The 24,104-nt window shown below is 41.8% G+C and overlaps 1 protein-coding gene across 12 annotated transcripts in view; it reads right to left on the bottom strand.

Annotated features, from left to right (window-relative positions):
• Positions 1 to 24,104, bottom strand: part of mamo (maternal gene required for meiosis) — a 530,597-nt gene that overhangs the window by 442,349 nt on the left and 64,144 nt on the right. The window contains exon 3 of one of the 12 annotated variants that reach the window (XM_065229293.1): positions 17,748 to 17,788. The exons of the other annotated variants lie outside the window; for them this stretch is intronic. The gene's annotated coding sequence lies outside the window, so the exon portion shown is untranslated. The remainder of the gene's footprint in view (positions 1 to 17,747; positions 17,789 to 24,104) is intronic. 12 annotated transcript variants of the gene reach the window in all.

Here is a 24,104-nt window from a genome sequence, read left to right as displayed (position 1 = left end):
TGGACGATTGACCGTGCAGGACATGCGTAAGGCAACAAGTTACATCATCCGTGCATTTCAACAAAACGAACTACATGAGGAGATCCAGTGTGTCCAACGTGGTGAAATTCCAAGGCGTCTGGCCGCATTGCAACCATTCATAAACAAGGACGGTTTCCTACGAGTCGGTGGACGTCTACAAAATTCGAAATTGTCCTTTGATGCCAAACATCAACTGATGCTTCCACCACAACACCGAGTAACGGAGTTGCTTATCAAGAAAATTCACGAAGAACGACTCCACGAAGGCCAGTCCGGAGTATTGGCAGCAATTCGTCAGAGATTTTGGCTCATCAACGCCCGTTCAACCATCCGCAAGGTAATCCATAATTGCATGAGATGTTTCCGTATGAAGCCAAGGATGATCCAACCACTAATGTGGAATCTTCCTGAATCCCGAGTGAACATCGCCGCGCCATTCGAACTGACTGGCGTCGACTACGCTGGGCCAGTTTTCGTGAAGGAAGGTAAAGACAAAGGTCGTGAAGGCATACATCATTTTGTCGAGCTTAGCACTAGTATCCGTTGGAGTCGAAACAGGATTGCAGTTCGCCAAGTTGAACCGCTCGAGTAATTCCTGCACGTAATGTTGCTGATCTAGCCAGAGCTTTGCTTCTCCTGAATCCTTCATCTTAAAGTGATTGTTGAACCCGATTTGACTGTTTCGAACCGTAAACTGTTTTCTTCAATCGACAAACTTTCGACTGATCCTGGATGAAGCCCCCTGGCTGCTTCATGTAGATTTCCTCGTCAACTTCCCTTGTAGGAAAGCGGTTACTGCGTCCATTTAATCCACGTCCAGATTATGTTGGACCGCCAGTGACATCAGGTATCGGATCATCGAGTAACGCCCAACGGGAACGTATGCTTCTGCGAAATCAATTCTGTAGCGCTGGGAGTAGCGCTTCACTACCAGACGTGCTTTGAATCGCTCCACCTGGCCATCGAGTCCTCGGCTGGTCTTGTGTACCCCCTTATTGCGAATCGCTTTTCTGCCCTTTGGCAAATCCGTCAGCATCCAGGTTTCGTTCTCCTCCAACGCTTGAAGTACCTCTGCATAGCTGTCAGGGTCGTCTGTCGTCTCAGGATGCCTTTCGCCGAAAAGCATCGATATGGGTTCTGTGAAATCATCAGGGCCAGTAATTGAACTAAAGCACTTAAAATCTGTATAGTTGCCTGGGGGTTGCCACTCCCGACCGCTGCGCCTAAATCCTTGCTGATCATCAGCTGATCTATTTTGTTGCGGTGGGAGCGCGAGATCAGGCACAGTCCCGTCGGTTGAGCGACTAGAATGCACCTCTGCATTGAATTCGGCAAGTTGATGGTCGTCAGTTTCTAACCAAAGTTTATGCAGAACGTACTTATTTGGGCATGGACGGAGATCTTGTCGCAGCAATAAGAGATGTGGCATCAACGGTTGTCAGTTACGTCATCATCCGCTTCTTCATTCGAACGTGAGGCCACAGACGGCTCAAAATGTGTCGACCTCGACTGAGCAACACCACGTTCATCAACGGATTCTGCCTCTTATCCTGCACAGTGGATCGAAGTCCGGCAGCACCTTCGCATTTTTGGACGAGGGCTCTTCGGAAAACCCAGCCCGCAATCGGAGGTCTACATTATGGACGTCGCAGTATTTGGTGCGACATGCTCACCTGCAATGGCACAGTACGTTAAAAACGTGGTGATATCACACAGAGCGAGCTTAAGAAGGCCGAAGGAACATTGATGCGGTTGGTACAGTGGGAGTGTTTCCCGGAAGAGATGGCAACGTTAGCAAGTAATCAACATGTAGCTGATACCCAACGTCATGCGCTTGACAAGACCAACAAAATCTACCAACTAACACCGGCCTTGGACGAAGTCGGCGTTCTACGGATGGATGGTAGAATCGGCGCGGCTACGTGCGCTTCAAGGGACCTCAAGTTCCCCATAATATTGCCAAAACCACAACGCCATCGATCAATAGCACCGCAATCTGTTGCATGCGAATAATGAGACAGTACACGGCCAATCATACCAACTCAGCGACTGAGATTAATTGACTCAGAGAATTTTCTTTCCATTCGAAATTTACTCCTAGGAGCACAGGTGCACTCCATGAACTCAACAGATTGATACGATTCACTGGTTGCTGTCGGATTGAACGCTCGTTCTTCGTTGATGATGACCTCGTTTGAATCCTGGTCATATACTCGGAAATCCTTCGAAGTCTCGGCATATCCAACGAAATTGCATTCTACGGATTTTGGATCGAATTTCTGTCGCTTTTGGTTTGGCAAAGCACTCGCAGATGCTTCATCCGACTCCATGCCTCTTCTGGCGTTTATGTTTCGAGTGCACGAGTAGGACATCTGTTCACGAGATATGCTGCACTAGACACGGCTTCTGCCCAGAACTTTTTCGGTAGTCCAACGTCGATCTCGACTAAAACAACAGAAACACTTAGTGACTGTCATCGTCGACAATGGTAACGAAGTAACGACTTCCACCGATTGAAGGTATCTCGTAATACTGTGCGTGTGAGGAACTAGAACGAAAAGAGCTCCTTGTGTGTTTACCTTGACGGCAAGCAACGCATGAATTCCATCCGCAACTGCATTCCATCGTTCAAGTGTCCTAATCTTCGGTGCCATAAACCGGTGTTAGCCACCAGAAACGTTTTCTCCGATCTCTTGGTGTCCAACCTGCCATTTTCTTGCAATCCGGTAACAACAATGTTGCCATCCTCGTCCAGAACTCCACATCCATCGTCCTTGAACAAAACATTATTCTTCGCACGAATCTTGCTTATCGACAAAAAATTTGTCGACAACTCTGGAACCATCCAAACGTCTTTCATTTTCAACGGTCCTTCATCCAGTTCAAGGTTGACTCTGTACCTCTCCCAACTGACTTGATTATTTGACTACTTGCGGTTTCGATCGAATCTGAATGCTTGACGAACCCCTCGGTTGATTGCGTCATGTGGGAGTTGCACCGGAATCGAAATACAAGTTTTCTAATTTTCCAGTTACCACGGCCAGCGACGCACCTAGGGCCTTACCTTACAATTAGCAGTAAAATGTCCCGGTTTCTTGCAGATAAAGCAGGTACCATTCTTCTTATATGCCTTTCGGACACACACACACTGGCAAACTTGTCGGTAACGCCATAGACGATTGGAGGCCAGATTCCCTGCGTTGTTCGTTCACGTAGTTCCAAGAAGATTTCGAGTGTAACTTAAGTTTGCGCTGGATGCCTCGTTGGAAACTTGAAAAGCATTCACAACTGACTCGCTGGTACATGTGATTCAGCCTCACATAATGTAGTTTCAGAGGAAGCGTACGATACTTCGTAAATCTTCTCAATGCTGCTCTCTATATTGACATCAACCAACGTAACTCTCTCGTCTGCCAGGGAGGGTGAGTTCTTTTCGGGACGTGTCTGTCAATGACATATGCCAAGACATGTGAAAAGGTTTGCGCTGCAACCTCAACGTCATCTGGATCAAGGATGTTCTCCCATACCATGCTAGACAATACATTTATGATGCTACGGTGGTCAGCTTTACGGAAGTCATGAGGAACCGTAGCAGGTTATTGGTCGAAATCACGCACGACTTTGTCCTCAACAGTGACAATTAGAGGAGTGTGATGTGGAACTAGCTTAGTTAGTGAACAAGGAGCCGGGGAAATTAATGGAGCCCTGTCCTGTGTGCTCACGAAGCAGAGGTCCAAACTACGATCATTTTCGTTAACTACATGGCTAATTTGAGAAAGCGTTGCTGCGCTGTAGTTGTCGAGAAGGTTAATAGCTGCTGCGTGAAATGTAGAGCTATCAGGATCTGGATACAGGAATCCACTATGAGATGGCCTCCACGAAACGCCTGGTAGATTAAAGTCACCAAAAATGAATATCTCATCAACTGGAGTGGCACTTTCGATAGCTGTGAAAACTGACCGACAGTGAGTATAGAAATAGTGTGCGATCACCCAGATTGATGGCAGTCCAAACCTGCTCTACATAGTTCCATGAATCGTTCTCTATGGGCTTTGCCTCCAACCCGCCACGGACAGCTACAAGGACACCTCCACCAGTAGATTTACGGCTGTTGTTAGGATTTCGATCGCAACGAAAGAACTCGTAGTCAGGACCGAAGACTTGACTGGAAAGCGTTCGATTATCGAGCCACGTTTCGCACAGGATAATTACATCGTAGCAACGATCCGATACAGCTAAGGGGTACTCTTCAACATCAGAATTTATTCCACCGGCGTTTTGGTAGAAGATCATGACGTCCTGCTTGCGGCAAGGAATCGAACGACTGCTCTCCCTGGAAATCACAGATACATCAGGCAATAACTGACCATCATCCCGTCTGATTGGATACTCGCCATAGTGAGTGGGTTGGAAGCAGGTCCGGAACGCCGATGGCAGGACTGAGACGGAGGGATTGGGGGCTTCCATGAGGCTTTCTACGGCGCGGTCCGGGTTCCCAGGACTGGGAGTTACGGAGGCATCATCACAATGACTAACATAGTCCGAATTGCTGAAAATTTGAACATCAGGCAGTGAATAGTCAATACGGCACGACTGGGCTGGAGGAACCAGGAGCTTCCAAAAAGCGGTCTATTGTGCAGTAAAGTGAATGAGCAGTATCAGAAGTGCTTCTTAACTGGAAACAGCCGGCAGATGCTTAAGGCGTTGCACTGGAACACGGAAGCTGATCAGGAAAATTACTGTAAATAATGTATGCATACTTGCCTGAAGACGATGGTTGGACCCCACCTCCGAACTTGAACGCAGGTCCAGAACGACGCTGGTGGCAGGAAATAGAACGACTTTGATGGCGGGAAACAGCTAGCGCGACTGGATCGAGTGGTTCGAGGTCTCCCATAATGCGACAGGCAGTGCGTTCTGGTTAACAGCATTCCAATTCACAACGCGGCATCCAATTCTGGATCAGCATACTGGGTCTAGTCCGGAGATGGGAGTTGAGAACTCGGAAGGTCCCGGAACAGGAGAGATCGTGATAGCAGGCGTGTTCAAACGAAGCATCCACATGTTTTTTGAACCGCCTTCAAATTCACGGAACAAAATTTCTGCCGGCAATGTATCCGATTTAAGAGCAACTTCACGTAGTTTGGGAGCCAATCCGACTTTGTACGATATGAAACTCATACGGCTGATGTCGGATCCTTTTTTAACTAGCGGCACAACCTTAATCGGATCATGACACTGTACGCAACCTTTGACCAGCTTCTCGATTGATTCCGATTTCACGCTAGGATGTATACGAGAAAGGTACAGCCAAAACAGCTCGGTGGGTTCAGGGGCAGTAAGGACATCGGTAAAGACATTGTCATCCGTTACTGCTTTAGTACCACCAACAAGTGGTTTGCTGGTGAGCGAGCCTTCAGCGCGGCGCCGTTTTAATGGCCGTTGACGCATAAGATCGCCGGAACTCAAGTGTGTTGGTGTTGTCAGTGTGATTCGTTTCGACAGCTGAGCAATCTGCTGTCCTTGCTTAGTCATTTCCTTTCTAAGCTCAACGTGTGCGATTTCCTGTTTCTCGGTGATAGAATTGATCGCACAATCAAACGACTAAACAAGAGTTTTGAACCGGGCACATTTCATCAGCTTCGCGCACTCGTTGCACATCCAAAACAAGTTCGGGCTAATGTGGACAATATTCAAAAAAGCCTTGTTCAACTTTGTGCTCTAATACGCAAGGAGCAGTCGGATTCGCAAAATCACGACGATGTGAATAACAACAACGATCAACGATGCATGAGCAAATGTCTGTATATCTGGCATCCCTGTAGTTGCTAATGAAGCGCGCGACTTATCCGTATTCGATGGTTGCACAATTACACTACCAACGTTGTTAGTATCACCATCGTAGAACTTCGTGTGTACCTAGTGCAGTGCGAATTGAATTCGTTCAACTGCACAGTACCTAAGTTCGGTGGTGTGTGCGAAAGCGAAGCGACTCGCATTGATGTGGCGATCGATTTTCTCGCTCTGTGGATGCAAGAGCATTGGGCAGTCGTTGGGATGTTGCGAAATACGGAACGAATTCCTCCAAGTGTAAATATTGGGTGAACTCGGAAAGTCGTTTGCGTAATCCTGTCTTCATTAGGTATGTTTGGGCTTGGAGCTGCCTGATAAAGAATTGCTGGCTTTAGAACAGTTCGGCTAACTAACACTTTGCGATTGCGAGTTGATGAAAGGATGACGTTTGATGGTCCTTGTCCGACGGGTTTGATTCTATAAGCCAGTAGTTGTTGCCATCCGCGATCGTCTTTCAATTTAAACAAATTATTATATAGGTAGATGCACTCAAAAGGCACGAAACTCGTCTACCGCTTTCTATCAGATCCCGGCTCTCTTAATCACTGCCACTTTCCGCCTATATGAATATACATTGTACGAAATCAGTCACCGTCAAAAAGTCAAGTTCATCCGCCACAGAGGCCTACCACCGCCGACGTCGACGACGTCTGATAGCTCTCCTCCTCCACCCACCCAGTCCCCATTCGGCGTGGCATTAATGAGAAAAGCAACGCACCGAAAAACGAAAAAAAAGAGTTGAATAAAACTTTCCCAGACGCACAACCACCAGACTAAACACACTCCGTCAGCCAGTAGCTCCAGCACCACGAGGAAGCACAACAAAATACGTGCTGAAAGCGAAATGAACCTCCACCCGGTAGCAGCAGTAGCAGCAGCAGCAACAGCAGAAAAAAAGAGTCTATCGTGCTTAACACTAAGTATATACAGAAACCCCCTCCCCCACCCCCATTTGGGCCGACGAATGCCTACTTACTACCTGCTGTGAACCTCCTCCCCCGTAAACGGAATCCAGAACCCATCATCGTGGAAGTCATTGAAGAGTCCCAGACGCGTTCCTCCCCAACGTCCAATCTTCCTACCGCCCCCCCCCACACCCAGCGGAAATGCCAACCAACAGCAAAGGCAAAAATCCAGACACGCACTATAAAAAGAACGTTACACCCTGACCGCGCCCTTTCCCTCACCCTCAGACAACGACTGACTGACTGCTGCTGCTGGTGGAAAGGTCACCCCGAAAATGAGGCCTATTTCGGCCAGACAGAACAGCAACAGCCACACAACAGCCGCCGTCGACGACGACGACGACGACGACGACGGTAGAGTTCAACCGAAGTCAAGTTCAAAAACGCAACCGAGACGCTGAAACGACGCGACTTGGCGACGACGGCGACGACGTGCGTGTGTGTTTAATGCGTGAGGCAGGCTGGGTGGGTGGAGAAGGGAAGGAGCCTTAGTGGAACTTTGTCACGCGTGGTCGTCCGGACGAATTTAGTAACACACCGACTGCCGACTGGGGGGAAGAGAACCGGATCCAATTCCCTTTGTCCCGGCCAGACATGGCCCGGGTGTGAGTGGATTACTTGCTAAATTTGGGGGGGGGGTTTGGGGAATGTTTGGAACGGGTTGGTCGACTGACTTGGGTAGGCTGGGACGCGGTGTTCGGAATGGATGATTTGTACCTAGTGTAATGTACGGTAGTGAAAAATAGGTGTAGGACCGTTAGGCCGAATGTGATTAGGCCGAATTAGAGTACTGCTTATTTATCGAATGTTCATGGAACCTAGAATTCGATTCAAAATGGCATCGAAAGAGATGTCCTCGTGCGTGAAGCAAACATATTTAGATTTAGAGGTCTTGAAGGTGGATTTTTGACCTTTAAGAAATTACTTTTACTAAAATAATTGTAACTGTATCATTTGTCAACCAATTTTTGATCTCTTCGCTCTATTCTGTTCATAGTTCTGCACCAAATATGAGTTTGACGTGGATTTCGTTCAACTCTTCTTAATATAAAGAGAAAACAAAATAATATTCAACCGGCAAAACTTTGTCATTTTTTGACTAAACTCAAAATTATTGTACTAAAAATATCTCGAACAGAGACATACTTTCTCTGAAACAACATTCTTGCATTGTTATTTTGTGTCCGGAATTTTTGTATAAAAATCACGTTTAAGGCTGTAACTTTGTCATTTTTGGCTAAATTTGAATTTTCTGGTACCGTTATAAAAATAATTATGTGTACTAAAATAATTTTAGAACAAAATATTTATTTGAAATAGCATTCTTACATTGTTGTGTAAATGTACTTTTCGTACAAAATTTTGAACTCACGTTTAAAGCTTTAACACTGCCAGCTTCTTTTCACAAAATTCGAATATTTTAGTACCGTTTGAAAGATAATTATGTGTACTAAATACTTCTAAAACAAAAAATTGATTCTGAAATGACATTCTAACATTGTTGTGTTTAAAAGGTACCGCATTTTAAACATAATTTTAAAGAAAAAAAAATCACATTTTGAGAATTTCATGAACAATTTCTAAATTCAATACCTCACTCATAACAATTCGGTCTAATGACTCAATTGTGTTCGGCCTAGTGATCATGAAAATATACCATGACTCAGATGATCAGTAAGTTCAAGGGTTTTATAAACATCAGAGATCTCAAGCTTAGAAAAGCGATTAGAAATAATTTAACATTTTTTAAACTGAGAAATATACAAAAAATGTGGAATTTATAAAAAAGGTAGGTTCAAAAAACTTATTATTTTGGTCCTGAAAAGTTTTCACGGCTCTGCAACTTGAAAGGATGTTCTGGGCTCCAGCAATAAAAAAAAAATCTTAAGATTTTCGAGGATATTACCCTAAGGTATTCTGAGATGAACTTCAAGCATGGGGAGAAGAAAGGCTGTTCTGAACTGAATGTCAAGGTAATTCTTCGATTAAATCTCTCGGAGTTGTGAAATAATCTATGACCGAAGGTCAAAAGACAAAAAGTTTTAGGACAAAAGGTCGAAAGGACAAAAGGTCGAACTGAACTTAGAGGGACAAAAAGTCGAATTTAACTTCGAATGACAAAACGTCGGATGAGTTTGACGTGGATTTCGTTCAATTCATCTTAAATTATAAAGAAAATAAAAATTTAATCCGCATAACTTTGTCATTTTTCGAATTTGGTGTACTAAAAACTTCTAGAACAAAGGATGTCTCTGAAACAATTTTCTGATATTGTTATGTTTGACATAAAGTATCTTGTGTCCGGAATTTTGATATAAAAATCACGTTTAAGGCTGTAACTTTGTAATTTTTGGCCAAATTTGAATTTTCTAGTACCATTATAAGAAAAATTAAGTGTACTAAAATAATTTTAGAACAAAATATGTATACTAACATTTACTTTTCATTTAAATTTCCAATTTAAATTCAAATAAAAAAAAAATTAATTCACGTTGAAGGCTTTAACTCTGCCAGCTTATTTTTAATCCCAAATTCAAATATTTTAGTACCGTTAGAAAGATAATTATGTGTAATAAATACTTCTTGAACAAAGTTTGCATTTGAAAAAGTATTCTCAAATTGTTGTGCTTAGTACTATTAATACGAAATTTTGATTAAAAAATCAATTTTAGCGGAGTAACTTTGCCAGTTTTTGACCAAATTCTAATATTTTGTATTGTTTCAAAGACATTCCTGTGTACTAAATACTTCAGAAAAAAAAAGTTTCTGAAATCACATTCTAACATTGTTGTACCTCTTTGATACGTAATTTTGAAGAAAAAAAAAATCAAATTTCGAGAATTTTATAAACAATTTCTAAATTCAGTTTCTCAGTTTTAACAATTCGGTCTAATGACGCATTTAGCTCAATAGTGTTTGGCCTAGTGATCATATAAATATTCCATGACACAGTTGCTCAGAAAGTTCAGGGGCTTTATAAACATTAGAGGTCTCAACTTTAGAAAAGCGATTAGAAATAGTTGAACTTTTATTAAACTAAGAAAAATACAAAAAAAATTGAATTTTTGAAAATTTATAAAAAGTTAAATCCTAAAAACTTATTATTGTGGTCCTGGAAAGTTTTCACGGCTCTACAACTTGAAAGAATGTTCAGGGCTCCAGCAAATAAAAAAATCCAAAAGATTTTCTAGGATCATTGCCCTAAGGAATTCTGCGATGAACACCAAGCATAGGGAGAAGAAAGGCTGTTCTGAACTGAATTTCAAGGTAATTCTTCGACTAAATCCCTCGGAGTTGTGAAAGAATCAATGACAAAAGGTCAAAAGACAAAAAAATATAGGACTACGAAGTACAAAACGTCGACAGACAAAATGTCGACTGGACAAAAGGTCGAACTGAACTTAGAGGGACAAAAAGTCGAATTTAATTTCGAATGACAGAAAATCGAATGGACAAAAGGCTAACGCGAAAAAAAAGGTCGAATTGAACTAAGAGTGACAAAAGGTTGAATGGTCAAAAGGTCGAATTAAAATTAGAGGGGAAAATGTCGAATTTAACATAAAGATACAAAAGGAATGGACAAAAGGTTGGCTTAAACTTAGAGGGACAAAACGTCGTATGTTCAAAAAGTTGAATTGAAATAAGAGGAAAAGATGTCGAATGGACAAAAGGTTGAATGAATACAAGATCAAAATTAACAAAGAGGTACAAAAGGTCGAATGGACATTAGGTCAAATTGTACTTAGAGGGACAAAAAGACGAATGGACAAAGAGTCGAAAGAAAGCAGGTCGAATGGACAAAAGTTCGAAATGGCCAAAAGGTCGAAGGGAAAAAAGGTCGAATTGACAAGAGGTCGAATTGAACTAGAGGGACAAAAAATCGAATTGAACTTAGAGTGACAAAAGGTCAAATGGATTGAATGGAATGGTTGAATTGAACTTAGAGGGATAAAAGGTCAAATGTAAATTATCGAGAAAATATCGAATGGACAAAAGGTTGGATTAAACACAGAGGTACAAAAGGAATGAAAAAAGGCAGAATGGACAAAAGGTATAATTGAATGTAGGGGGCAAAAAGTCAAATTGAACTTAGAGTGACAAAAATTCGAATTGAAATTAGAGGGGAAAATGTCGAATGGACAAAGGTCGAAATAAACATAAATATACAAAAAGGTCGAATTAAACTTAGAGGGACTCAAATATGAATGGACAAAAGGTCGAAGGAAAATGTGAAAATGAGAAAATGTCAAATTGAACTTAGAGTGACGACATGTCGAATGGACAAAAGTTCAAATTGAAATTATAGGGACATATGACAAATGAACAAAAAGACGGATCTCACATAGAGGTACAAATGGAATGGGAAAAAAGGCCGAATGGACAAAAGGTCGATTGGATAAAAAATCGAATTGAACAAAGAGGGACAAAAGGTCGAATTGAACTAGAGGGACAAAAGGCCGAATGATCAAGAAGGCGAATTTAAATTAAAGGGAAAAAGGTCAAATGAACATAAGGTTGAATTGAACATAGAGGTACAAAAGGACAAATGGACAAAAGCTCGAAAGACAACAGGTCGAATGGACAGAAGGGCGAATGGACAGAAGGTCGAATGTACAGAAGGTCGAATGTACAGAAGGTCGAATGGACAGAAGGTCGAATGGACAGAAGGTCGAATGGACAGAAGGTCGAATGGACAGAAGGTCGAATGGACAGAAGGTCGAATGGACAGAAGGTCGAATGGACAGAAGGTCGAATGGACAGAAGGTCGAATGGACAGAAGGTCGAATGGACAGAAGGTCGAATGGACAGAAGCTCGAAAGACAACAGGTCGAATGGGCAAAAGGTGGAAGGGAAAAAAGATCAAATTCAACTAGAGGTCAAATGGTCAAAAAGTCGAATGGAAATTAAAGGGGAAAAGGTCGAATGGACAAAAGTTCAAATGGAAAAAAGGTCGCAATGAACATAGAGGTAGAAAAGGTCGAATTGAACTTTGAGGGACAAAAAGACGACTGGAAAAAAGGTCGAAAGACAACAGGTCAAATGGACAAAAGGTCAAACGCACAAAACATCGAATTGAACTAGAGGAACAACAAGTCGAATTGAACTTAGAGTAACACAAGGTCGGATGGACAAAAGATTGAATTGAACTTAGAGGGACAAACGGTTGAATGGTCAAAAGGTCAAATTGAAATTAGACGGAAAAAGTTCACATTGACGAAAAGCCGAATGGACATAAGGTCGAATTGATCTTAGAGGGACAAGGGGTCAATTGGTTAAAAAATCGAATGGAAATTTGAGAATAAAAGTCAAATGGACAAAACTTCTAATGGACGAAAGCTCGAAATGGACATAGAGGTAGAACAGGTCGAATTGAACTTATAGGGACAAAAATACGATTGGAAAAACGTCGAAAAACAAAAAGTCTAATGTACAAAAGGTGAAAGGGACAAAAGGTCAAATGCACAGAAAATCGAATTGAACTAGAGGGACAACAAGTCGAATTGAACTTAGAGTGACAAAAGGTTAAATTGAACTCAGAGGGACAAAAGGTCGAATGATCAAAAGGTCAAATTGAAATTAGACGGAAAAGGGTCGAATGGTCAAAAGGTCGGATTTAACATAGAGGTACAAAAGGAAAGGAAAAAATTGAACATAGAGGAACAAGAAGTCGAATTGAGCTAAGAGTGACAAAAGGTCGAATGGACAAAAGGTCGAAATGAACATAAAGCTACAAAAGGCCGAATGGACAAAAGGTCGAATTAAACTTAGGGGGACAAAAAGATGAATGAACAAAAGGTCGAAAGACAACAGGTCGAATGGACAAAAGGTCTGAATAGACAGAATGTCGCAGGGAAAGAGGTCGAACGAATAAAAGGTCAAATTGAACTAGAGGGACATCAAGTCGAATTTTACTTAGTGTTACAAAAGGTTGAATGGACAAAAGGTTGAATTGAACTTAGAGGAACAAAAGGTCGAATGATCAAAAGGTCAAATTGAAATTATGGAAAAAAGGCCGAATGGTCAAAAAGTCGAATTTAAATTAAAAGCAAAAAGGACAAATAGACAAAAGGTTGAATTGAACAAAGAGGTACAAAAGGACGAATGGACAAAACGTCGAATGGGCAAAAGGTCGAAGGGACAAAAGGTCAAATTCAACTAGATGGACCAAGGTCGAATTGAACGAATAGAATCGACAAAAGGTTGAATTGACAAAAGGTCGAATTGACAAAGGTTGAATTGAACTTAGAGGGACAAAAGTGTGAATGGTCAAATGGTCGAATTGAAATAAGAAGGAAAAGGGCGAATGATAAAAAATTCGAATGTTCAAAATGACGTTCAAGTCGAATGGTAGAGGGACAAAAAGACGAATGGACAAAAATTAGAATTTAACAGAGTGGTACTAAAGGTCCAATGGACAAAAAGTCGAAGATGAGATCCGTTCAAAACTCAACATCAAAATTAACAAAAAAAATGTTTAGAAGATTATCGCTCAGCGTTTAAAAGAACTTTTAAAAACAATGCAAATACTCCAAAAGAACTGCTCATGAAGGAAACATATCTAGAATCAGCTCTGGAGAGCTGTAAAACGAGGATTACCCATCAGAATATCCTGAATGAAATTTTGCAAAAATTTCCTACAGCAGTGCTAAACATTTATTAGGGATTTCCTTCGAGAATTCGATTCGAATCCTGGAAGAATTCCTACCAAATTTCAGGGAGTATTTTATCCGAAATTTATTAACAAATTCCACCGACCCTTCTGAATGGATTTTTTTTCAGAAATTTGTTGGAGAATACTTCCGAAAATTAAGGATAAACCCTCCAAGGAGTCATGAAATAATTTATTCATGAATTCTGGAAGATAATTCATCCGCAATTCAGCAAATCTTGGAAACCCCCATGATTAAGAGAATCCCTGCAGTTCCTTCAGCAATACGGGAAGATTATCTCCGGGAATTTCGGAAGAATTCCTCCACAGTTCTGAAAGCAGTGATCTTGGAATTTTGGAAGAATTTTTCTGGGAATTTCTTCAATCAATTCTGAGATTTACTACTTATTGTTAAATTCGAGAACAATTTCTTTGAGAATTCTGGAAGAATTCCTACAAGATTTCAGGGAAATTTTCTCTGAAATTAATTCATGAATTTTACTGCCCATCCTTTTTTAAGGAATCTTTAACAGAATACTTACAGGAATTAAGGATAAATCCTCCAGGAAGTCATGAATGAATTGAATCAGTATAGCTTCAAGAGAATTCTTCCGGAAACACAAATCATGGATAATTTCTTTATAAATCATAAAAATGTGATCAAGAATTCAGAGATAATTAAATCAAATTCTCCGAGGAATTCTAGAAGCATTCTCCCAGAAGTTCTTGGAGCGTTCCTCCATGATTATGAGAATCCTTTCAGCAACTTGAGGGAGCTGCTTCAGCAATACTGGAAAATTATCGCCGGGAATTTCGAGAGAGTTCTTCCGAAATTCTGGAAGAAGCAATCTTGGAATTTTCAAGGAATTCTGCTGGGAACTTCAACAAAATTTCTTCCATCAATTCTGAGATTTACTTAGAAGATTTACTATAAAATTATGATGAAATTTAACCGTTATTTGAGGGAAAATTTCTTTGATATTTCGGGGACAATCCCTCTAATAACCCAGGGAGATTTTCCATTGGAATTTTGGAAGAATTCCTACAAGACTTCAGGCAGAATTGTTCAGAAATTAAGTAATGAACTCCACTCATCCATTAATCCAGGAGATCTGCAAATCTTGGAGAACTTCATGTAAATGTGATAAGGAATTCAGAGATAATTAATCCAATTCCTCGGAGGAATTCTTTCAGGAGTTTTTGGAGGATTCCCCCATGATTATGAGAATCTGTGCAGCAACTTGATGGAGCTCCTTCAGCAATTCTGGAGAAATCTATTGGAATTTTGAAAGAATTCTTCTGAGAACTTCAACAACATTTCTTCCATTATTACTTCTTGAATTCTGGGAAAAAATCCTGTTCAAATTATGGGAGAATTTACCCGTTATTTCAGGTAAAATTTCTAGGATATTTCTTGGAATATTCTGCAAGAATTCCTACAAGATTTCAGGGAGAATTCATCAGAAATTAGTGAATTAATTCCACTTACCATTCTTTCTGGTCTGACATTTGTAGGAGAATACCAAAATAAATAAATCCTCCTTGGAGTGATGAAAGAATTTCAAAAGGGACAAATCCTCCGGGGAGTCATGAAGGAATTCCTTCAGGAGTTCTGGAAGCAAAACTCCTCAAATTTTTGAGAACTGCCTTGTAAATTCATGGAAATTTATCAGGAATTCAGAGAGAATTAATCCAAATTTTTCAATGAATTTTAAAAGAATTATCCCAGGGGGTCTGGGAGGATTCCTCCATGATTATGAGAATTACTTCAGCAACTTGAGGAAGCTCTTTCAGCAATACGGGAAGATTATCTCCGGGAATTTCGGAAGATTTTCTTCACAATTCTGGAAGAAGTAATCTTGAAATTTTGAAAAAACTCCTTTTGGGAACTTCGACAAAATTTCTTCCATCATTTTGTAGATTTACTTCGGGAAATCTGGAAAAACTCATATTGAAATTATTAGAGAATTTAACCGTTATTTCAGGGAAAGTTTCTTTGATATTTCGGGGTCATTTTTTCACTAATCCAGGAAGATTTTCGTTGGGAATTCTGGAGAATTCCTACAAGAACTTTCTTATAAATTCATGGAAATTTGATCAGGAATTCAGAGAGAATTAATCCAAATTCTCCGAGAAGTTCTAGAATAATTCTCCCAGGAGATCGTGGAGGATTCCCCCATGATTATGCAAATCCCTTCAACAACTTGCGGGAGCTCCTTCCGCCATACGGGAAGATTATCTCAGGGAAATTCGAAAGCATCCCTCCACAATTCTGGAAGATGTAATTTTGGAATTTTGGAAAAAAAAATTCTGGGAGCTTGAACAAAATGTTTTCCATCAAACCGGAGATTTATTTCGGGAATTATGAAAAAGCCCTCTTGAAATAATGGGAGAATTTAACCGTTATTTCAGGGAAAATTTCTTTGATATTTTGGGTAGGGTTTCTCCAATAATCCAGGATGGTTTTAGTTGGGATTTCAGGAAGAAATACTGCAAGGTTTCAGGGAGAAATTCTCAGATATTAATGAATAAATTCCATCGACCGTTCTGATTTTTTTTTTTTATTTGTGGAAGAATACTTCCGAGAATTAAGGATATATCGTCCAGGGAGTCAGGAGAAAATTTCTTCAAGGCTTGGTATAAATTAATGGAAATTTGATCAGAAATTCAGAGAGAATTAATCCAAATTCTTCGAGGTATTCTGGAAGAATTCTCCCAGGAGCGGGTTTCCTCCACGACTATGACGATCATACATTTTTACCGCCAAATTCTAGGCCGGAAATCTTTCGAAAACACCCACCAATCAACGCACCGCCACCGAATTATCGCTCATTTTCCGGTCGTTATCGTGTCGCGTCGCGGCGTGGTCGGCATATTTTCCACCAGACTTGGGATCCTTTGTCCGCCACACATTTTCCCGCACGCACACATCGACGCACTCACAGTCTGGCCCACATATTTTGGCGACCGTTCGTTGCCGTCGTCGTCGTCGTCACACTACCACCATACCGCCCCGTTATGGGACGGGGTGCATTCAACCAACGGAACCCAGACGGGTACGATGAACACATAAAAATACATACATTCAGGCGAACAGGTCCTTGTTGTTCCTAACGACAACGGCGGGTTGGGGCCGCAGGATTCCGTCTGACTTTGAGGAGGTGGAGGGGGGTTTTATTTTGGTCGTCAACGTGCCAGGTTGATGACACACACGCACTCGTCTGGGTGGATCCGAACAAGAAGAGACTGAGCACGGGTGGCGATGGTGAGAGGCCTCTTCAGAAGCCTTCTCAAGGATGTCTCGAGTCGAACACGACCACGGAGGAGTATGGGAACTCAGCAAAAAATCAAGTAGCAGTATGACACATCAATAATTTGCCATCCGTCTAGACGGTTCCTTATTTACATCGTGAGGGTTTGGTGGAAATGGATGGCTCCGCGGACGGGAGAGCGAGAGTTTGGGAGAATGAGTGAGAGAAAGAGTGCGTAGCGGGTACGCACACCGCACGCAGCATGCGTGCGAAGTGTGAGTGACCGAACAAAACCAAAACAAAGGGAGAGTGAGAGTGACCTGTTAAATCACCATCAACATCTGATGGCCGGTCGAAGGATGTAAACAAACATCCGAATCCAATGGAGAGTGTGAGAAAATGTGCGTACGGTGAGCGAGATGCATAATTGGCCCGAGACACAAACCAAGTGCTTCAAGTGGTTTTGCTGTTTAGTAGTGTGAGAGAGTGCTGCAGTTGACACCATCGTCGGAAGAAGTAAATAAGTGCGTGAAAATGCGACAACGTGTTGAAGCGAATGCACAATGAACGGTTGCGAGTGGTGGTGGTGGTGGTGAAGGCGGTGGGAAGAGTTGGTTTGTAAACAAGGAACTCGGACGGTCGTGGTGGCGAGAAGAAGACGATGATCTTCATTGTTTTCATTGGCATTTGCGGAATAGTGCGTGTGTGTTTTTCGGGGTGGAGCAGAGGACGGAAGACAAGATATTCGGGTTGGCGACCGGCAGTTTTTTCGCACGCATTTTGGCGCTACGAAACCGGTTCGACTGGTTCGGTGGTGGTAAATTTGCAAATTCGCGAATTTTTTTTTTCGGCTCGTTTAGATTAGTTTTAGAGGCCTCCGTCTGGTGGGTTCGGGTGCTCGCGCAGACATGTGGAGGTTTATTTTTTATTTTGTTCGGTGAAATGAATGAGCCGGCAAATGCCGGTTGAAGGTCAACGCGAGATTTCGTGTTGGAACTTGTTACTTACGATTGGCGAGGTGGGTGAGTGTGTTTTGTGGCTGAAATTACCTGCAAAGAAGAGGAAAGAAGTGAATTAGTTCGAGTGCTGTCAATCTGTCAATTTTGTCAAATCTGTCAAAATGTGTTAATGATGTCACCTTCCGGCGTTTCGGCCAGCAATGACATCATTACGCAACTGTGCACTGCATTGATCATATGTTCCGCTGCGCGGCAGACCTTCAGCAACCGGTCATTACGGCGCCCGGCGAGCACAAGTTCAATGCAAACACAAAGTCAACAACAGCTTGGAAGCGATCATTCGCAACAATTGACCACCACCGGAGGCAGCTGCTCCTGCTCCTGCTCCAGCTCCATCGACCATCACCCCGTGGTCAAACAAGGGGCAATAAAACCGAAATCATCTAATGCCGTTTTTGCAGCTCGCTCGCAACAGCAGCCGCCAGTGCGAATTTGCCCGTTCACTTCTTCCTCCTGCTCCGGCTGGTTGCCGTCGCTGAACGCTCGGTTCGGACTCGAAACACAATGAACTCGGTTGCGTATCCTCCACGCTCCTGCTCTCCAAGTACCCACTCTCCTCGATCTCCACACATCACAAGATCCATCATGCACGCAGCAACACGCGCTCGCTGTGAAGCACAAAACTTTTCAGCCAAGCGGAACGCACTCACACACACATACACACACACATACGCACCCACCCAGCCGCGAAAGCCGAAAAAAAATCGCACATATGCCGCACATCACACACAGAGCACGAACACCAAAATCCATAGATAAAAATACACAAAATTCGCAAATTTCGTTTATGTGTCAAGGTTGTTTCGCTTCGCGTGCGTCACCCCCGTCCCACCATTCCATCCCGCACACCCAAACAAAACTCGCTCGCATCCACCGTCCACGACGACGACGACGACCACACGACGGCTTTGATTTTGATTCTCCAGAGCGCTCCACAGCAGAGGCGAATAAAGTGATAAAGAGGAAGACCGAAAAAAAAAATTGGCGGATCGAAATTTACCACAAGCGATTTGCCACCGCCATCCTTTGCTCGTGTTTGAACTGTGCGCGAACACAGATAGAGATAAGCGGCATTGGACCACCATCACCAGCCGCCACACCAGTCAGTGTGTTTTGTCCCCCCAAAAAGCCGATGATGACGTGATTCACGCAAAATGGTCCCCCGAGAGCACAACTGGGATCCTCAACCGGACAATAGCTAGTCATCATCGAAGTATGCGTGGACGGTTAAAGGTGACATGATTTTTTTTTTAATTTTTTTGCAACAATTATTACCCAGCACAGTTGGCGATGATAATCTAATCAGGAGAAATCTGAAGGGGTTTTCACAAGGGTAACGAACCGGTTCGAATTTCAAGCGGACTACCTACGAAATCATCTGCTTACATCGGAAAATAAAGTATGTAGATTCGATGACGTCAAAGCAACATTGCAACAGCAGCAGCAGCTTCCAAAAATTGGATAATAGGAGGACCCCTGGTCAGCGCTCCCCCCGTCCTCTTTTGCACGCGCGTTTGGAGCAGTGAAAGCAAGTACGCACGAAAGGGAGAGATGAAAAGAGAAAGATGGAAGAGGGGAAATTGGCGTAGAATGAGCCAAATATGCGCGAAACGTTATGAAGTGAAATTGAATTGAGTTTACAAATAAAGAGTTGTGTAATCGGATGAGAACATGCGTTTATTTTATTGGAGGTTAGGTTAATTGAGCTGGTCCACGTTAAATGACGAATCGGAAAAACTTTCGGACTTCTCCGATTTGTATGAAACTTATGGGCATAATTAATTTATTTGCTATGGGCAATGATTCACATTTTTGCTAAAATTGAACCATTTTGCATCTTGTTAAATTTTCAAAATGGCGTCTTTGAAATTTTTCAAAAAATTGTGATGCACTTCCGATCGGAATGGCGTCTGAGGCACGGTTGTAGAGAAACATAATGTTTTTTTTTCTGGGAAAAAAATACCAAATAATTTTTCAAGTAATTTCAATTAATTGCAAAAATGTTATCAAACCCTAAATATCGCAAAATGTTCAAGACCGATTATTTATTTTTTTTAACTTTATGAAAAATGCATGCTTTTGTAAAGCTCAAAACCATGGACACTAAAAAGTTGCGTAAAATTTGTTAAATAAGAAGTTTTGGTTATGTTTTTTAGCTTTATTTTAAAACCTTACAATTTGAAAATTGTACTCAGAAAAAAATGTTTGAGACAATTTAAATCATTTTGTGTCAAAACATACGCAAAAAGACCTTAAAGGTCAAACATTTGACCAAATGTTCTTGTTCTACGATTTCTGTCAATTTTCAAGTGTTCACTGTTTTGAACAGGTCTGTAGTGGTGGTTAGTCATGGTTACTCCATGCGTAACCAGAGCTCCGAAAACCGGCTTATTTTTGACGTAGGATTACGTTTTTCGGCAACATATTGGGGGTTCAATTTCAAAAAACTAAAATCGCCGGCGTTACGAAAAATGGTCAGGTTTTGACCACTTGTAACTCTGTCAATAGCGGATGGATTTCAATGTTAAACAAGCCAATCGATTGGAAAACTTTATCAATTTTAATAGGTTGCAATGGTGATCTAAATTATCACCGATTGCCTGCAAAATGCGCTTTCCCTAACACAGATTCCCCAAAATCAAATTCGGCGAGACTGGAGGATGGTGCTTATTCAATCACCGTGTGTGACGTTGAACATTGTTCTCCAGTACACAACGAACGGCTGCTCGCAAGCAGCGAGCTGCAGCCCAAGCGTCCATTCACCGAAGAAGGAGGAAGAAGCCGCACCGCTACTGATCAGATTCAGTTGCTCTTCGTGAGCCGTTGTGGGCCATCTATGCCAAGCACCTCATCTGTGTTGAACACCCTAATAACTCAGCATTACTCAACTATCACGACAAAACGGTCCTTTTCAGGGCCACCATAAAATTTTTAAAGAGTATTTTCTGGACTTTTCTCAAGGTCAGTTTCGATAAGTTTAAATAAAACATACCATGTATTTTTAAGGCAACATTGGGGTGGATTTTCAAAAACCAAAGTCGGTCGTGGCTTGAAAGTGGTCTGATTTTGATCCAGAGATGATGGATGTTGCTTCTTAATACGCCAACCGATTTTTTTTTATTAATTTATTAAAATTAAGATTTAAATTTGCAAAAGGTCACTGAAATGAATTAAAATTTCGTAAACTTGATGAAGATTGAAGAGCTTCATAACAGTCCCATTTACTTGAAAAACATTTCGGAAACTTTACAAGAACTTCAAGAAGACTTCTGATAAGGTCAAAGATCTTTAAAAAAATACCAGCGAGTTTCGAGAAAGTTTAAAAAAATTTCCGAAAAAGACAGCGGGATGTTTCATATGGGATAATAAGGTAAGATCTGAGAACTTATATGACATTTCGGGCAATTCAGGGAACTTCAAGGCAGTTCCTTCCTTAACTAACTGCAGGAACTTTTATGAAGGCCTAAGAAATTCAGGGAAATCATGATAACTTCAGGGAATTCCAAATAACTGGGGATACTTTATAGAACTTCAAAGAACCTCCAACAAGCTAGGTCCAGAGATCTTCATACTTGCTTAGATATCTTAAGGGCAGTCCAAAAAACTTTAGGAAAGTCCACAACGTAGGGGGTAAGGTAAGTAAGGTAATTTTCGATAAATTCTGGGCAGCCGAATTTTGTGGAAGTCCAGACAACTCCTGAGAATTTAAGCTAACTTCATGCATATTTTGGAAACTCAACAGAAATCCAGTAATTTTCGGGGAAATTTTTCAGGCGAAGAACTTCTTGAGAATCGCTTGAACTATCGGGTAGCTTCGAGAACATCAGTTCAGTTCAATGAACTTAACTAGAAACTCAGGAAATTTTCGATAGCCTCAGTTCTGAGATGTCCAGGGAGTTTTGGGAATTTCAGAGAAGTTTTGAAAGTTTTAGACATGTTCGGATTACCTAAAGGGTGGTCAGAGAACTTCAAAGCAGTTGCATTCATTCTAGAGCAACGTGTAAAATGGGCCTCTGTGTCCGATGAAAGAAATGACTTTCAACGAGGATAAAGGCTCATTCAGGCAAACCGACATCAGCATCTGGTAAAGGAAGTTTGCTCTTCTATCAGATGGTATAGTTAGTTTGGTGAGGAGAGATAAGGTAAGGTAAATTGAGGTGAGGTGAGGTGAGATGAGGTGAGCTGAAATGAGATCAGATGAAAAGAGGTGAGAATAGGGTGAGGCGAGGAGGTTTTAGGTAAGGTGAGGAGTATTGAGGTGAAATGAATAGAAGTGAGGTAAGGTGAGCTAGGGTAAGTCGAGGTGAAGTGAGATGAGGCGAGGTGAGAAGAATTGAGGTGAGGTGAAGTGAGTTGATAAGAGATGATTTTACATAAAATAAAATGAGATGAGATGATGTTGAATGAGGTAAGGTGAGATGAAGCGAGTTTTGGTGAATTTAGTTGAGATGAAGTGAGATGAGGTGAGGTGAGTTGAGTAGAGTTTAAGTGAGATGAAGTGAGCTGAGGTGAGTTGAGGTGTGGTTGTGATTAAGTGAGGTCAGTTGAGGTAAGGTGAGGTGAGATTATATGAGATGAAATCTCGACCAATAATCGAAAAAGGCCTATCAGCTTTGGTAAACAAATCTTTGTTAGCCCTTGCCTCGCAAACCGAGACCGTCCATGCAAATCAATGACATCACCGTATAGGCGAAAGTTTCTCCTACCCGATGATGCTATTGCTTTGTGTGAGCGGCCTACGCTTTACGAGGAAAGAGCTTACGAGAAATGTGATGCGATGAGATAAGATGAAGTGAGGTTAGGTTATGTGAGGTGGGGTGAGGTGAGGTTAGGTGAATTGCGGTGAGGTGAGGAGAAAAAATATGAGATTGGATGAGATTAGATGAGACAAGTTGAGATGAAGTGACATGAGATAAGATGATGTGAGCAGAGGTAAAATGAGATGAGGTGCTAAGAGGTGATGAGGTAAAATGAGATCATGCTAAGAATAAATTTAAATATTTTTTTTTTTTCATCTAGACTATGAGAATTTAATATTCCAAAGGCCAGACTTTCTATCCTTTCATAATTAAGTGAAATAAAGCGTCTGAGGCAAAGGATTTTGGCACATTAATAATTTCAAAATATTTGACTAATTTTTGCAATTTTCGACGTTTTTTCCCAACTTAAATCGAATATTGCTTTTGTGATTGCTCGAAATTCAACCTGGTTTACAAAACAATTTTCTTCCAACTTCCCGGATATTTTTCGGAGTTCATCCGGAATATTGTTCTGACTTCATCCGGAACATTCTTATTAGTTCTCCTGGAGGTTTCTGTCAAATTCCCCAGAAGATTTCTTCCAAATATTTGTTTGCAACGTCTGGAATCTCCGTCGAGAACGTCTGGTGTCTCCGTCTGGAATCATCATCGGGAACATCAGAAATCCCCGTAAAAATTGTCTGGAATCTCGACCGAAAACGTTTGGAATCGTCGCCGGGAACTTCTGGAATCATATTCAGGAATTTCTGAAATCTGTGATGTCGAGGAATACCCTCTGAAGACGTCTGGTACTTCCGGTTGTAACGTTTGGAATCTCCATCGGGAGCGTCGGGAATCTTCGTCAAACACCTCTGCAACTCCGTCAGGAAAGTTTCGGATCTAAATCAGGAACATCTAGCCTCCACCGAGGACATATGGAACCTCCACCAGGAATGTCTGGAAAATACGTCGGGAACAACTGAAGTATTCATCGGGAACATCCAGAATCTCCATTGGGAACGTCTGGAATTTTCGCCAAACACCTCTGAAAACCCGCTGATAATGTCTAGAATCATCATCGAGAACGTCTGAAATCTCCGCCAGTAACGTCTCGGATCTAAATCAGGAACATCAGGAATCCCCACCAAGAACATCGCAAATCTCCGCCAGGAATGTTTGGAATATTCATCCAGAACAACTACTGCAATCGTCATCGGGAACATATTGAATTTCTATCTCGGCAAAATGGCTGAAATCTTCACCGGGAATATCTGGAAACTTTTCCTTGATTTGTTTTCTGTCGATCTTGTTTTCCGTACTGAGTACCAATGCTACCGATGCCAGGAAGGCAGCTCCCACACCTGGACCCTTATCAACCCATCAACTCATGAACCGGGGACCAACGGCTTTACTTCCCTTCCGAAGGACGGCGTGATCATAGATTTTGTGCCTCAGAAAATCCCGACGGCGCCAACTGGGATTGAACCCAGGCCTTTTTGGGGTGAGAGGCAATCACGCTTACCACTACACCCTTCCGGCACCGCTATCGTTGGAATCTTCTGGTACCTTCGTCAGGAATCCTCGTCGGGAACGTGTGGAATCATTTC

The sequence above is a fragment of the Ochlerotatus camptorhynchus genome, unplaced genomic scaffold (assembly GCF_037179485.1).
Source record: "Ochlerotatus camptorhynchus isolate MF236.1 unplaced genomic scaffold, CSIRO-AGI_Acam_v1.1 ptg000313l, whole genome shotgun sequence".
Taxonomy (NCBI): Eukaryota; Metazoa; Arthropoda; class Insecta; order Diptera; family Culicidae; genus Ochlerotatus; species Ochlerotatus camptorhynchus.
This window is presented reverse-complemented; position numbering and strand designations above follow the sequence as displayed.